The following is a 12,046-nucleotide window of genomic DNA, read 5'->3' on the forward strand; positions in this document are numbered from 1 at the left end:
AGACAGAGACTCTGTCTCAAAAAACAAACAAGCAAAACAAACAAAGCAGAGAGTTTGGCTGGTAACAGAAGTAACAGAGAAATGCTCCAGCTGGCCTAGAGGAAAGCAAATAACCCCCACTGTGAACTGCAGATGGAGAAGTGCAACCTCTAGGAGCTGAAAGCAGTCCTTGATTGGCAACTTACAGGAAAAAGGTACCTCAGGCCTACAACCACAAAGAATTGAACTCTGCCACCAAGCGGTGATCTGGGAAGATATAGGGGCAGGAAAACCACCTCCATCCTCTTAACGGTCCTGAGAATTGAGATAAGATAGATTAACAGGAAAAAAGCATACATGTTTCTTCACAGATGTTTTACAGGAGCCCTTCTAAAATAATGAAGACCCAAAGAAACAAGTATTGTCAGTTTCTTCCATTCTGGATTGGACACAATAGTAAAACTGTGAACATGTGTAAGGCCAAGGGGCTTGCGCTAGGATAGTTAATAGGGTAGGAAAATAGGAAGAGAAAGGCTTCTTTGTGCAGAATTTCCTTGACCTCAACTTTATCGTCCTTGATGGCAAGGATGTTGCATCTTACTAGTATAGGGAGGGCATCTTTCACATGGGAATTTAATCTTCTGCTTTTAAGAAACAGCATGAAGGTCAAAGCGATCTTTTTGCACCTGCTGTTTTTCAAGTGCCTTTAACTTAAATAATCAGTATTCCAGGATAGCATATTTTAACCCCTTCAAAAAGGTCCCTGAGCCCCAGATGAGATTGTTGGCAGCTCCAGTCAACGCAAGCCCAGCCATGCCATAGCTGTATTATTACCTACAGAACCGTGAGCTAATAAATGGGATTGCTCTAAAGCTTCTACATTTGTGGTACTTTGTTACATAGCAATAGAAAACAAATATAATGGCAACATGCAATTTAGTACTTGATCCCTCTCCTGTCATTTACTCATTGTTTTGCATGTATAAATCTTGCCTTCCTTAACCAGACTATAACCTCCCTGAGAACCAGACCCCCGATGTTTTTTCTGCATAGCAAAATTATCTACCATGCCATAGGGGCTACACTAGGAGGAAGGTGGGGTGAGTGTTGAACATCCTGGCTTTAGAATCAGCCTGCCTTGATCCTTTTGTAGTTTGTGAGTATGAGGACTGGGTGTTCACACACGTGTGTGAGATGTGCCACCCTCAAACCTGGTTACAATGTCAGTACATTACCTGTCTAACCTGAAAAAAAAAAAAAAGAATCAGACTGCCTTGGCTTAAATCTTGGCTTAAACTTTCTAAGGTTTGGTTCCCTCATCTTGGGAATAAAATGCATTAGGAAATTATGGAAAGATACACAAACATTGTTATCAGCAGTTACTTCATAGGGAATGATTGCAGGATCAAATGTCATAGGAGGCTTTTAGGATTAAATGAAATGATGCTTAGAAAGTTCTTAAGACAGTGCATGGCGCATGGTAAAGCTCTATAAATACTCTATAAATACTATAAATATAAACACTAGCTCCGCGTTTGTAGAAAAACAGACGCTTTGACATACTTGCCCTTCCTGCAGTTCCATATGTGCTAAATTTGTTTAGTATCACATGACACTGGCCTGTCTCCCTACACACGCACACGCATCCCCACCTCCACCTCCTGGCCAGCCACCAGGGATAGACAGACTAAATCCAGCCATTAGACTTGACTGACAACCAGTTTAATCTCCTGAAAACCTGGAGTCAAGCCAGTGAGAGACCAAGCTGCTTTGCTGTGTGAGATGAGCTGAAGACCAAACAGAACCACATCTGGATTCATGTCCAGAAAGAGCCAGAGCCACATGCCCGTGCTACACTTACAGCATGGCAGACGTGAAGAGGAAGCTGGTTTCTTTAGAGGAACACAGAGTGGACATACAGAAAAGGACAGGGATGAGAGACAGTGTCCGCAGAAAAAGGGATGGGACAGTACCTTCCTGGGGCTGGCAGTTCCCAGCACCAGTTCCCATGGTGCCTAGCTGGACTTGTTTCCCCAAGATCTCCAGGTCTTCGTAAGTGTCCCTTGCAAACAAATAAGCCCTGGCCAAAGAAAGGCTGCTGTGGGTGACAAATCAGACAGTCGGTCATGTTCTAATACATCCTGGGACACCAGGCTGTGGTGCTGACTCCGCATCAATGTAAAAGACAATTAAATGGTATTTGTGGTCTTTTTCCAGACCTTCTTTCAACTGTCAGCACAGTTGAATTCCCAGTGGCCTCTGGAGGGCACTATTCAGTTAAGTTTAGTCCACGGTAGTGAGCACTACACCAGCAGAGCATTTAAGGAAAAGGTATTTTAAATAATAGTTACCATTTCCTGAGTACCAACAACATGCTAACCACGGTGCTGCTTGCTTTACATATATTATATCTTAAACAATCACAACGACTGTTTCCATCCCGCAACTGGAGATTATTTTCGAGCATGGTTACTTATTTCCACAGGCATGCTATTAACAGGTGTCAAGCAAAAGGAAAGCTTTTTTTTTTTTTTTTTTTTTACTTTTAATGAACAGGAAGACTGAGTTTATAGTAGCTCCTGATGAGAACCAATTCAAGTTCGGTTGCCCCTCAATGTACTCCTTTTTAATTAGAAAAAACAAATGTAGCACCATTGCAATACAGAGGGGAAAATATATCTGGTCTCTGGAGATATAAATACCTGGGTCCCTCTTCTCTCTCAAGGTGAGGCAAAGTGTTTCCTGTTTCCTGCCTTTTATCCACACCCCCAGGATAACGGTGTTGGTTTCATGCCAGGCTGTGGGCTGCTGGGGAGTGGGAGCTGCTCTGCGGGGGAGGAGTTTTTGTTCTCTGCCTTGCTCAATGCCACCGTGGTGGGGAGGGTAGGAGTGAGACTCCCAACCTTTTTAGGTAACAGTTCCCTGCAAAGTCTGAAAACAACCACTGACCTGTCTCCCTTTTATTTTTTACAAGATATTTGAGGCCAGCTGCGGTGACTCATGTCTGTAATCCCAGCACTTTGGGAAGCCAAGGTGGGCGGATCATTTGAGATCAGGAGTTTGAGACCAGCCTGACCAACATGGTGAAACCCTGTCTCTACTAAATACAAAAAAAAATCAGCCAGGTGTGGTAGCACACACCTGTATTGCCAGCTACTTGGGAGGCTGAGACAGGAGAATCACTTGAACTCGGAAGGCAGAGGTTGCAGTGAGCTGAGATCACACCACTGCACTCCAGCCTGGGTGACAGAACAAGTCTCCATCTCAAAAAAAAAAAAAAAGAAAAAAAAGATATTTGAAACCTATTTGTTCATTCGATATTATCAATGTAAATTAAAATGTTTATCAGATATTATCCAAGTGAGCCACATGCATGATGTATATGCTTCTCATTTACTTTTTACCACATCCCTATGAGGTAAGAGGCAAGTATTATTACCTGCATTCACAGATGAGGAAATACAGGCTTAGAAAGATTAGATAAACCGACTGGGCACGGTGGCTCACGCCTGTAATCCCAGCACTTTGGGAGGCCGACACGGGCAGATCACGAGGTCGGGAGATCGAGACCATCCTGGCTAACACAGTGAAACCCCATCTCTACTAAAAAATACAAAAAACTAGCTGGGCGAGGTGGCGGGCGCCTGTAGTCCCAGCTACTCGGGAGGCTGAGGCAGGAGAATGGCGTGAACCCGGGAGGTGGAGCTTGCAGTGAGCTGAGATTCGGCCACTGCACTCCAGCCTGGGCGACAGAGCGAGACTCCGTCTCAAACAAACAAAAAACAAAAAAAAATACAAAAAATGGGTTTATCTGATCTTTTTTATTTATTTATTTATTTTTTGAGATGGAGTCTCACTCATCTCCATCTTTTTTTGCTAGGACGCTCTGTCAGTTGCTACCTATCTGCCAAATAGTGTGTCTGTCCCTCTAGAGAGCACGTCCATTCCCCAGTAAGAAACGTAACCTTCCAGTAAGCAACAACAATTCTGTAAGTGACATCCTGGCCAGGGCACCTTGCTCCCTATTCATGAGGTCACTGCCTCGCCACGTCTCCACTATGGAGGGGTGAACCTGGAATCAGAAAATCTGGGTTCCGAACACTTTCTCAATCTGTATTTATTCATTTAAGGATATTTATTGACCACCTAATGTTTCAGCTTTGGAACTGCATATTGGGGAAATACTCTTCTTTTTTTTTTTTTTTTTGAGACGGAGTCTGGCTCTGTCGCCCGGGCTGGAGTGCAGTGGCCGGATCTCAGCTCACTGCAAGCTCCGCCTCCCGGGTTTACACCATTCTCCTGCCTCAGCCTCCCGAGTAGCTGGGACTACAGGCGCCCGCCGCCTCGCCCGGCTAGTTTTTTTGTATTTTTTTAGTAGAGACGGGGTTTCACCGTGTTCGCCAGGATGGTCTCGATCTCCTGACCTCGTGATCCGCCCGTCTCGGCCTCCCAAAGTGCTGGGATTACAGGCTTGAGCCACCGCGCCCGGCCAGGGGGAATACTCTTCTATAAAACATATGAAGTCCCTGGTTTTCTGGGGCTTTTATCCATGCCTTAGAAAACTGACTTATCCTTGTAGGCGTAATTGTGATTAATAATGATATGAAGGAATTTTTAAAGTAAGCTTTCTTGTTTTATAGTAGCTTTCCTGAGGCTGGGCATGGTGGCTCACGCCTGTAATCCCAGCACCTTGGGAGGCTGAGGTGGGTAGATCACTTCAGATCGGGAGTTCGAGACCAGCCTGGCCAACATGGTAAAACCCCGTCTCTACTAAAAATACTAAAATTAGCTGGGTATGGTGGCATGTGCTTGTAATCTCAGCTACTCAGGAGGCTGAGGCAGGAGAATTGCTTGAACTGGGAGGCAGAGGTTGCAGTGAGCTGAGATCACGCCACTGCACTCCAGCCTGGGTGATAGAGCAAAACTCTGTCTCAAAAAAATATATAAGTAAAAAATAAAAATAATTTAAAAATGGCTTTACTGAGATGTTCACATACTATAAAATTTATTCTTTAAAATGTACAATTGAGTGGTTTTATATATTCACAGCATTGAATATCACCAATATCTAATTTTAGGACATTTTTATCCTTCCAAAAAGAAGACGAATACCCATTACAGGCATTCTCCATACTCCACTTCTCAAAGCCCCTGGCAACCTACTTTCTGTTCCCATAGATTTACCTATTCCAGATATTTCAGTACATGGTCTTCTGTACTGAATGTGTAATGACTTCAGTACTCATCTATGTTTCAGTATGATTCAGAACTTTACTTCGTTATATTGCCAAATAGTATTCCATATGTTTAACCACATTTGTTTAACCATCCATCCATTTGTGGACATTTGGGTCATTTCCACTTTTTGACTATTATGAATCATGCTGTGAACATTGGTGTACCAGCTTTTGTGACTGTATGTTTTCAGTTCTCCTGGATATATATGTAAGAATGGAATTGATGGTGATAGAGTAACTCTATGTGTAACTTTTTGAGGAATTGCCAATTGTTTTTCAGGACTATTTTACATCCCCACCAGCAGTGTATAAAGACTCTAATTTCTCCACATTCCTGCCACCACTTGTGACCTGTCTTTATTAGACTGGCCATCCTAGTGGGTGTGAAACTGTATCTCACTGTGACTTTGATTTGTATTCTCTAATGATTAATCATGTTGAACACCTTTTCATGTATTTTTGAACCTTTGTACATCTTTGGAGAGATGTCTATTTATTTTTTAAGACAGGGTCTTGCTCTGTCACCCAGCCTGGAGTGCAGTGGCATGAGTGCAGTGCAGAGGCTCACTGTAGCCTCAACCTCCTGGGCTCCAGCAATCCTCCCACCTTATTCTCCTGAATAGCCAGGACTACAGGCACATGCCACTACACCTGGCTAATTTTGTAAAACTTTTTTTGTAGAGACGGGGTCTTGCTGTGTTTCCCAGACTGGTCTCAAACTCCTGGCCTCAAGCGATCTTCATGCCTCAGCCTTCCAAAGCACTAGCATTATATGCATGACCCACCATGCCCAGCTAGAAATGTCTATTTAAATCCTTTACCCACTTTTACATTGAGTTGTAAGAATTCTTTATACAGCCTAAATACAAGTTCCTTAACAGATACATGATTTGCAGATATTTTCCCAGGCAGCTGCACATATTAAACAATTGCCACGGATTGTTTTCAACAAATGACCTAGGGATAAGGCTGTTCTTGCAGCATTGGCTCCGAATCAAGTCAAGTAAAGAGAAACCTTGAAAATGGGGCCTTTCAGAGAGCTGTCAGATAGGTCAAGTAATAACAGTTCTGTGAAGATAGAGTTTTTGGGGGTCTCCAAACTTGTTCTGCCTGAGTGGCTGCTAGTGATGCTTCAAGCTTTTGGCTAATTTCCAGAGTTCTGAAAAAGTTGATTTTGGTCATTTTTTCCAGTGTTTTTGTTACTCTTATAAAGGGGTGGATTTTTGGAGGTCTTTATTTTTATCATTCCAGAAGTGCTTTTTCCAATAAACTTATCTTTGAAATATGGTATACATAAAGGCACATATCAAAAGTATTCAGCTTAGTAAATTTTTTTTTTTTGAGATAGAGTCTCGCTTTGTCGCCCAGCCTGGAGTGCAGTGGCGCAAACTCAGCTCACTGCAAGCTCCATCTCCCATGTTCACACCATTCTCCTGCCTCAGCCTCCCGAGTAGCTGGACTACAGGTGCCCGCCATCACACCCGGCTAATTTATTTTGTATTTTTTAGTAGAAACGGAGTTTCACCGTGTCAGCCAGGATGGTCTCAATCTCCTGACCTCATGATCCACCCACCTTGGCCCCCAAAGTGCTAGAATTACAGGCATAAGCCACCACACCCAGCCTTTTATTTTATTTTATTTTACTTTTGAGACAGTCTTGCTCTGTTGCCAAGGCTGGAGTGCAGTGGCACGATCTCGGCTCACTGCAACCTCTACCTCCCAGGTTCAAGCTATTCTCCTGTCTCAGCCTCCAGAGTAGATGGGATTGCAGGTATGCACCATCACACCTGGCTAATTTTTGTGTTTTTAGTAGAGAGGGGGTTTCACCATGTTGGCATAGCTGGTCTCAAACTCCTGACCTCAGGTGATCCACCCGCCTCAGCCTCCCAAAGTGCTGGGATTATAGGCATAAGCCACCACACCCAGCCCAGCTTAGTGAATTTTTATATTAACCATCACCCAAACTGAGAAACAGAACTTAACTAGTATGTCAGAGCTCTCCTTCTTACCTCTTACCAGTTACTAACCCCCCTTTACCAAAGTAAAGTGGTATGTAATAGCTGTAAGAACTTTCCTGCTTATGGCTGGGTATGGTGGCTCATGCCTGTAATCCAGCACTTTGGGAGGCCAAGGTGGGTGGATCACTTAAGGTCAGGAGTTCAACCTGGCCAACATGGTGAAACCCTGTCTGTACTAAAAATACAAAAAATTAGCCGAGTGTGGTGGTAGGTGCCTGTAATCCCAGCTGCTCGGGAGGCTGAGGCAAGAGGGTCACTTGAACCTGGGAGTCAGAGGTTGCAGTGAGCCAAGATCATGCCACTGCACTGTAGCCTGGATGACAGAGCGAGATGCCATTGCAATAAAACAAAAAACAAAAAACTTCCTTGTCTAGTACCATTCTGATTTTTTCCAACTGTTTCATTCTACTTGTTCAAATTTTCCTTCCAAACCACTCCCTTAATACATTTAATCTGATGGCATTTTTAACTTGTGAATTTTATTTTTTTAATATTCAACTTTAAAAAAAATTATGAACTAGCCTATTTGGGACATCCATTTGTTTCTGTCAAGCTCTTCCTGCCTCCCCAGATTTCTCTATCATCAACAACCATTTCCCTTATCAGTAAGCCAGGCCCTGGAGTACTGGCTGTTAATTCTCCTCTATCCCTTTTTCCCAGACTTGCAGACACCCTTGATCATCCACATAAAAAGGGAAGCTGAGATGTCTTCAGGATAAAGTTACATGTTTTTTCATGAGACTTCTGCATAGTGTCCAAACACTCTGAGCTGTACAGATAGAAAGGATGCTTCTTGAGAGTCTTTTGGGAGACGCCTTATCCTGCAATTCTGATTTCTTTGCTTTTCCTGACCAAGGCTTCTCAGGCTAATTCAGAGCCATTGTGGCACAGCTCAGACAGCAAGCAGTGACATTCTAAAGTTGCTTCTTCTGAGGAATTCTCCCAGTGGGAAAGCAAGGCGGGATGGAACACTTCCTTGGGCAGTTTACGAAGTGTGGAGACCCAGCTCCCTGTTAGTGCTTTTTCTTATCAGAGATCATTACCCGGTAGAAAAGGAGATGTTCTGATGGAGGATTAAGCTAGATATAGTAAGTCACGGTGATATGGACATTTGAAAGTAATTGCTTGGAAAGTGAAAAGAGGTCAAAGTGGTTGAACTTAATGGTACAAAGAATAACCATGGGGCCAGGCGTGGTGGCTCACACCTGTAATCCCAGCACTTCGGGATGCCGAGGCAGTGGATCACTAAGTCAAGAGATCGAGACCATCCTGGCCAACATGGTGAAACCCCATCTCTACTAAAAATACAAAAATTGGCCGGGCACAGTGGCTTACGTCTGTAATCCCAGCACTTTGAGAGGCTGAGGTGGATGGATCACGAGGTCAAGAGATTGAGACCATCCTGGCCAACATGGTGAAACCCCATCTCTACTAAAAATACAAAAATTGGCCAGGCGCAGTGGCTCACGCCTGTAATCCCAGCACTTTGGGAGGCTGAGGCGGGTGGATCATGAGGTCAAGATATCATGACCATCCTGGCTAACATGGTGAAACCCCATCTCTACTAAAAAATACAAAAATTAGCTGGGCGTAGTGGTGTGTGCCTGTAGTCCCAGCTACCTGGGAGGCTGAGGCAGGAGAATCACTTGAACCCAGGAGGTAGAGGTTGCAGTGAGCCAAGACAGCGCCACTGCACTCCAGCTTGGGCAAGAGAGGAAGACTGCCTCAAAAAAAAAAAAAAAAAAGAATAACCATGGGATGGGAAAAACTGTAAATGGAGTGAAAATTTGGGGCAAAGATAAGGGACTCGAAGTAACTAATAAAATGATTAAAAATCAATTCTGACTTTTAGTGGGTTTTTGTTTTGTTTTTTGTTTGTTTTAGAGATAGGGTCTCACTATGTTGCCCACGCTAGTTTCCAGCTTCTGGACTCAAATGATCCTCCCACCTTGGCCTCCCAAACTGCTGGGATTACAGGCATGAGCCTGGCATGATTCCGTTTATACAAGGGTCCTAGAATAGTCAAATTCATAGAAACAGAAAATGAAATGGAAGTTACCAGAGGCTGGGAGAAGGGACGAATGGAGAGTTATTAGCGGATGCAAAGTTTCAGTCTGGTGTGATGAAAAAGCCCTGGAGATGGGTAGTGGTGCTGGTTGCACAACAACATGAATGTATTTGTTGACACTCAACTGTACACTTGAAAATCATTCAAAAGGGTGCTTGCTTAAAATAATTAAAAAGGGTGCTTGCTTCAGCATCACATATACTAAAATTGGAACAATACAGAGAAGATGAACATGGCTCTTGCTCAAGGATTTTTAAAAATAATTAAAATGGCCGGGCGTGGTGGCTCATGCCTGTGATCCCAGCACTTTGGGAGGCCTAGGCAGGTGGATCAGAAGGTCAGGAGATCCAGACCATCCTGGCTAACATGGTGAAACCCTGTCTCTACTAAAAATACAAAAAAATTAGCCGGGCATGGTGGTAGGCGCCTGTAGTCCCAGCTACTCGGGAGGCTGAGGCAGGAGAATGGCATGAACTGGGGAGGCTGAGCTTGCAGTGAGCCGAGATCGCGCCACTGCGAGCCTGGGCAACAGAGCAAGACTCTGTTGCAAAAATAAATAAATAAATAAATAAAATAAAATGGGTCAGGCGTGGTGGCTCACGTCTGTAATCCCAGCACTTTGGGGGGCTGAGGCAGGCAGATCACCTGAGGTGAGGAATTTTAGACCAGGCTGGCCAACATGGTGATACCCCATCTCTACTGAAAATACAAAAATAAGCTGGGCACGGTGGCGGGTGCCTGTAATCCCAGCTACTCGGGAGGCTGAGGCAGGACAATCACTTGAGCCCAGGAGGTGGAGCTTGAAGTGAGCCAAGATCGCACCACTGCACTCCAGCCTGGGAAACAGAGTGAGACTCTGTCTCAAAAAAAAAAATTAAAATGGTCAATTTTATTCTATGTATATTTTACCAAGTAAAAAGATGTGCAGTTAAGTACAAATCTAGTGTGAGGAAAAGGTTGGGGTCACAGGTGACCAAGGCCTTGGGGAACCCATTGGTGTCTTTAAGGAGATTTTCCCTTGTTCCACAAGTTCCATGAGCAGGCCTAACCAACCCACTGCCACAGTGTCAACACTGTTAGTACAGTCAGTAGCCACTGTCTGTGCCTGGTTGATTAATAAGAAAGTACTTAGCTTCCTTCCAAAACTCTGGAAAAATGAGACAAATGTCATTAAAAGGTTAAGACCCTTGTTGCTAATATCTTAAAAGTGGCCACTAGAAACAAAGGTGGAGGCTGGGCATGGTGACTCACACCTGTAATCCCAGTGCTTTGGGAGGCTGAGGTCGGAGATCGCTTGAGTCCAGGAGTTTGAGAAAGCCTGGGAGACATGGCAAAACCACGTCTCTACAAAAAATACAAAAATTAGCCAGATGTAGTGGCACATGCCTGTAGTCCCAGCTACTGAGGAAGCTAAGGCAGGAGGATCACTTGAGTCTGGGAGGCAGAGGTTGCAGTGAACTGAGATGGTGCCACTGCACTGTAGCCTGGGCAACAGAGTGAGACCCTGTCTCAAAAAAAAAAAAACCGCACAAAAAAACGAATGGTCTTGATCTCCTGACCTCGTGATCCACCCACCTTGGTCTCCTAAAGTGCTGGGATTACAGGCATGAGCCAGTTGCAGTGAGCCAAGATTGTGCCATTGCACTCCAGCCTGGGTAATAGATGAGACCCTGTCTCAAAAACAAAAATAAGGAAAAAAGAAAAAAAGAAAAGGAAAAGAAACAAGCAAACAAACAAAGGTGGAGATGGAAATGTGAATCCATTTCAATTACCTGGGCCCTCTAGAGGCCTCTGTGAAGCCTTTAGGGCACAGCTTTCTGCCATTTCTCCTGAAGGCTGAGATAATCTGGTGACCACCTCAACAGGCACCTTGAGAGCAGCAGTGACCTAGGCTCAGACTCACCTGGTGGGGACTGTGGCCGTGGTGACATCATGAGTCTTCCTTGGCCCATCAACCTGTACTCTGTGCCTGCTGGGCACTGCGGGGTGGAGAGAGGCCAGCTTAGCCACCAGGATGCCACCATGCCAGAGATGAGGGATGCCTCAGAGGAGGAAGGTTCTATGGAATGTCCACCCTTCCTCCTCTGATGCAGAATTTGATGCAATGGCTGGACATTTATAGGCCATTTTCTTGGATGATGAATTCTGTTTAATACAAAGGAACTTCAAGAACAAGAAGCACTGGAAGCTAAGCCAGGTTGTTGTCAAGAGGAGGAAACAACTGAAAAGGGTTCCCCTACCCTCTGACTCCTTCTTTAAGGGACCCCATGGCTCAACAAGCCTGTGTCCAGTTGGAGCACCTGCCCACCTGCCCCTGCTCTCCTCCACTGCTAGCTGACCACCAATTCCAGGTTTGAAGATATGGAACAGATATGCCCATATTCTCCATTTTTAACTAATAACCTTTTTAATGAAGAGCTTCTGCCTGAAGAGCGTTCCTGGAAATTAATATGGTTGATTTCATGACAACTAGACATCAGCTTAAAGATGAAGTGGCAAAAATTTTCTTGAAAAAGTTTCTTGAACACTCTTCCCCCCAAAATTTGAACTATGCAACAGAAATAGAAGACAGAGAAAAGGGTCTAAACTGTTGCTTAATAGTGAAAGCCTTTGCACATACCTTTCTGCTACCCAGCAAATTGTGTGTGGTGCTCATTCCTGGGGAAGTGTTTTCATTTTGGTATTTCAAGCCCCACAGGTGGTAGATGACCTCAGCTTGTGGAGGAAAAAAAATCAGTGATGAG

The 12,046-nt window shown here is 44.3% G+C and overlaps 1 protein-coding gene, 1 non-coding gene and 1 pseudogene across 8 annotated transcripts in view; all 3 read left to right on the forward strand.

The window, feature by feature from the left end:
* Nucleotides 1–12,046, forward strand: part of PDZD2 (PDZ domain containing 2) — a 480,351-nt gene that overhangs the window by 185,978 nt on the left and 282,327 nt on the right. The window lies entirely within an intron of this gene.
* LOC123574297 (small nucleolar RNA U13) lies at nucleotides 1,121–1,224 on the forward strand. Its single transcript, XR_006699180.1, has one exon. It is a non-coding gene; the product is annotated as a small nucleolar RNA U13 (small nucleolar RNA).
* Nucleotides 9,480–9,553, forward strand: LOC123574237 (U6 spliceosomal RNA; annotated as a pseudogene).

Source organism: Macaca fascicularis, chromosome 6, assembly GCF_037993035.2.
Source record: "Macaca fascicularis isolate 582-1 chromosome 6, T2T-MFA8v1.1".
Taxonomy (NCBI): Eukaryota; Metazoa; Chordata; class Mammalia; order Primates; family Cercopithecidae; genus Macaca; species Macaca fascicularis.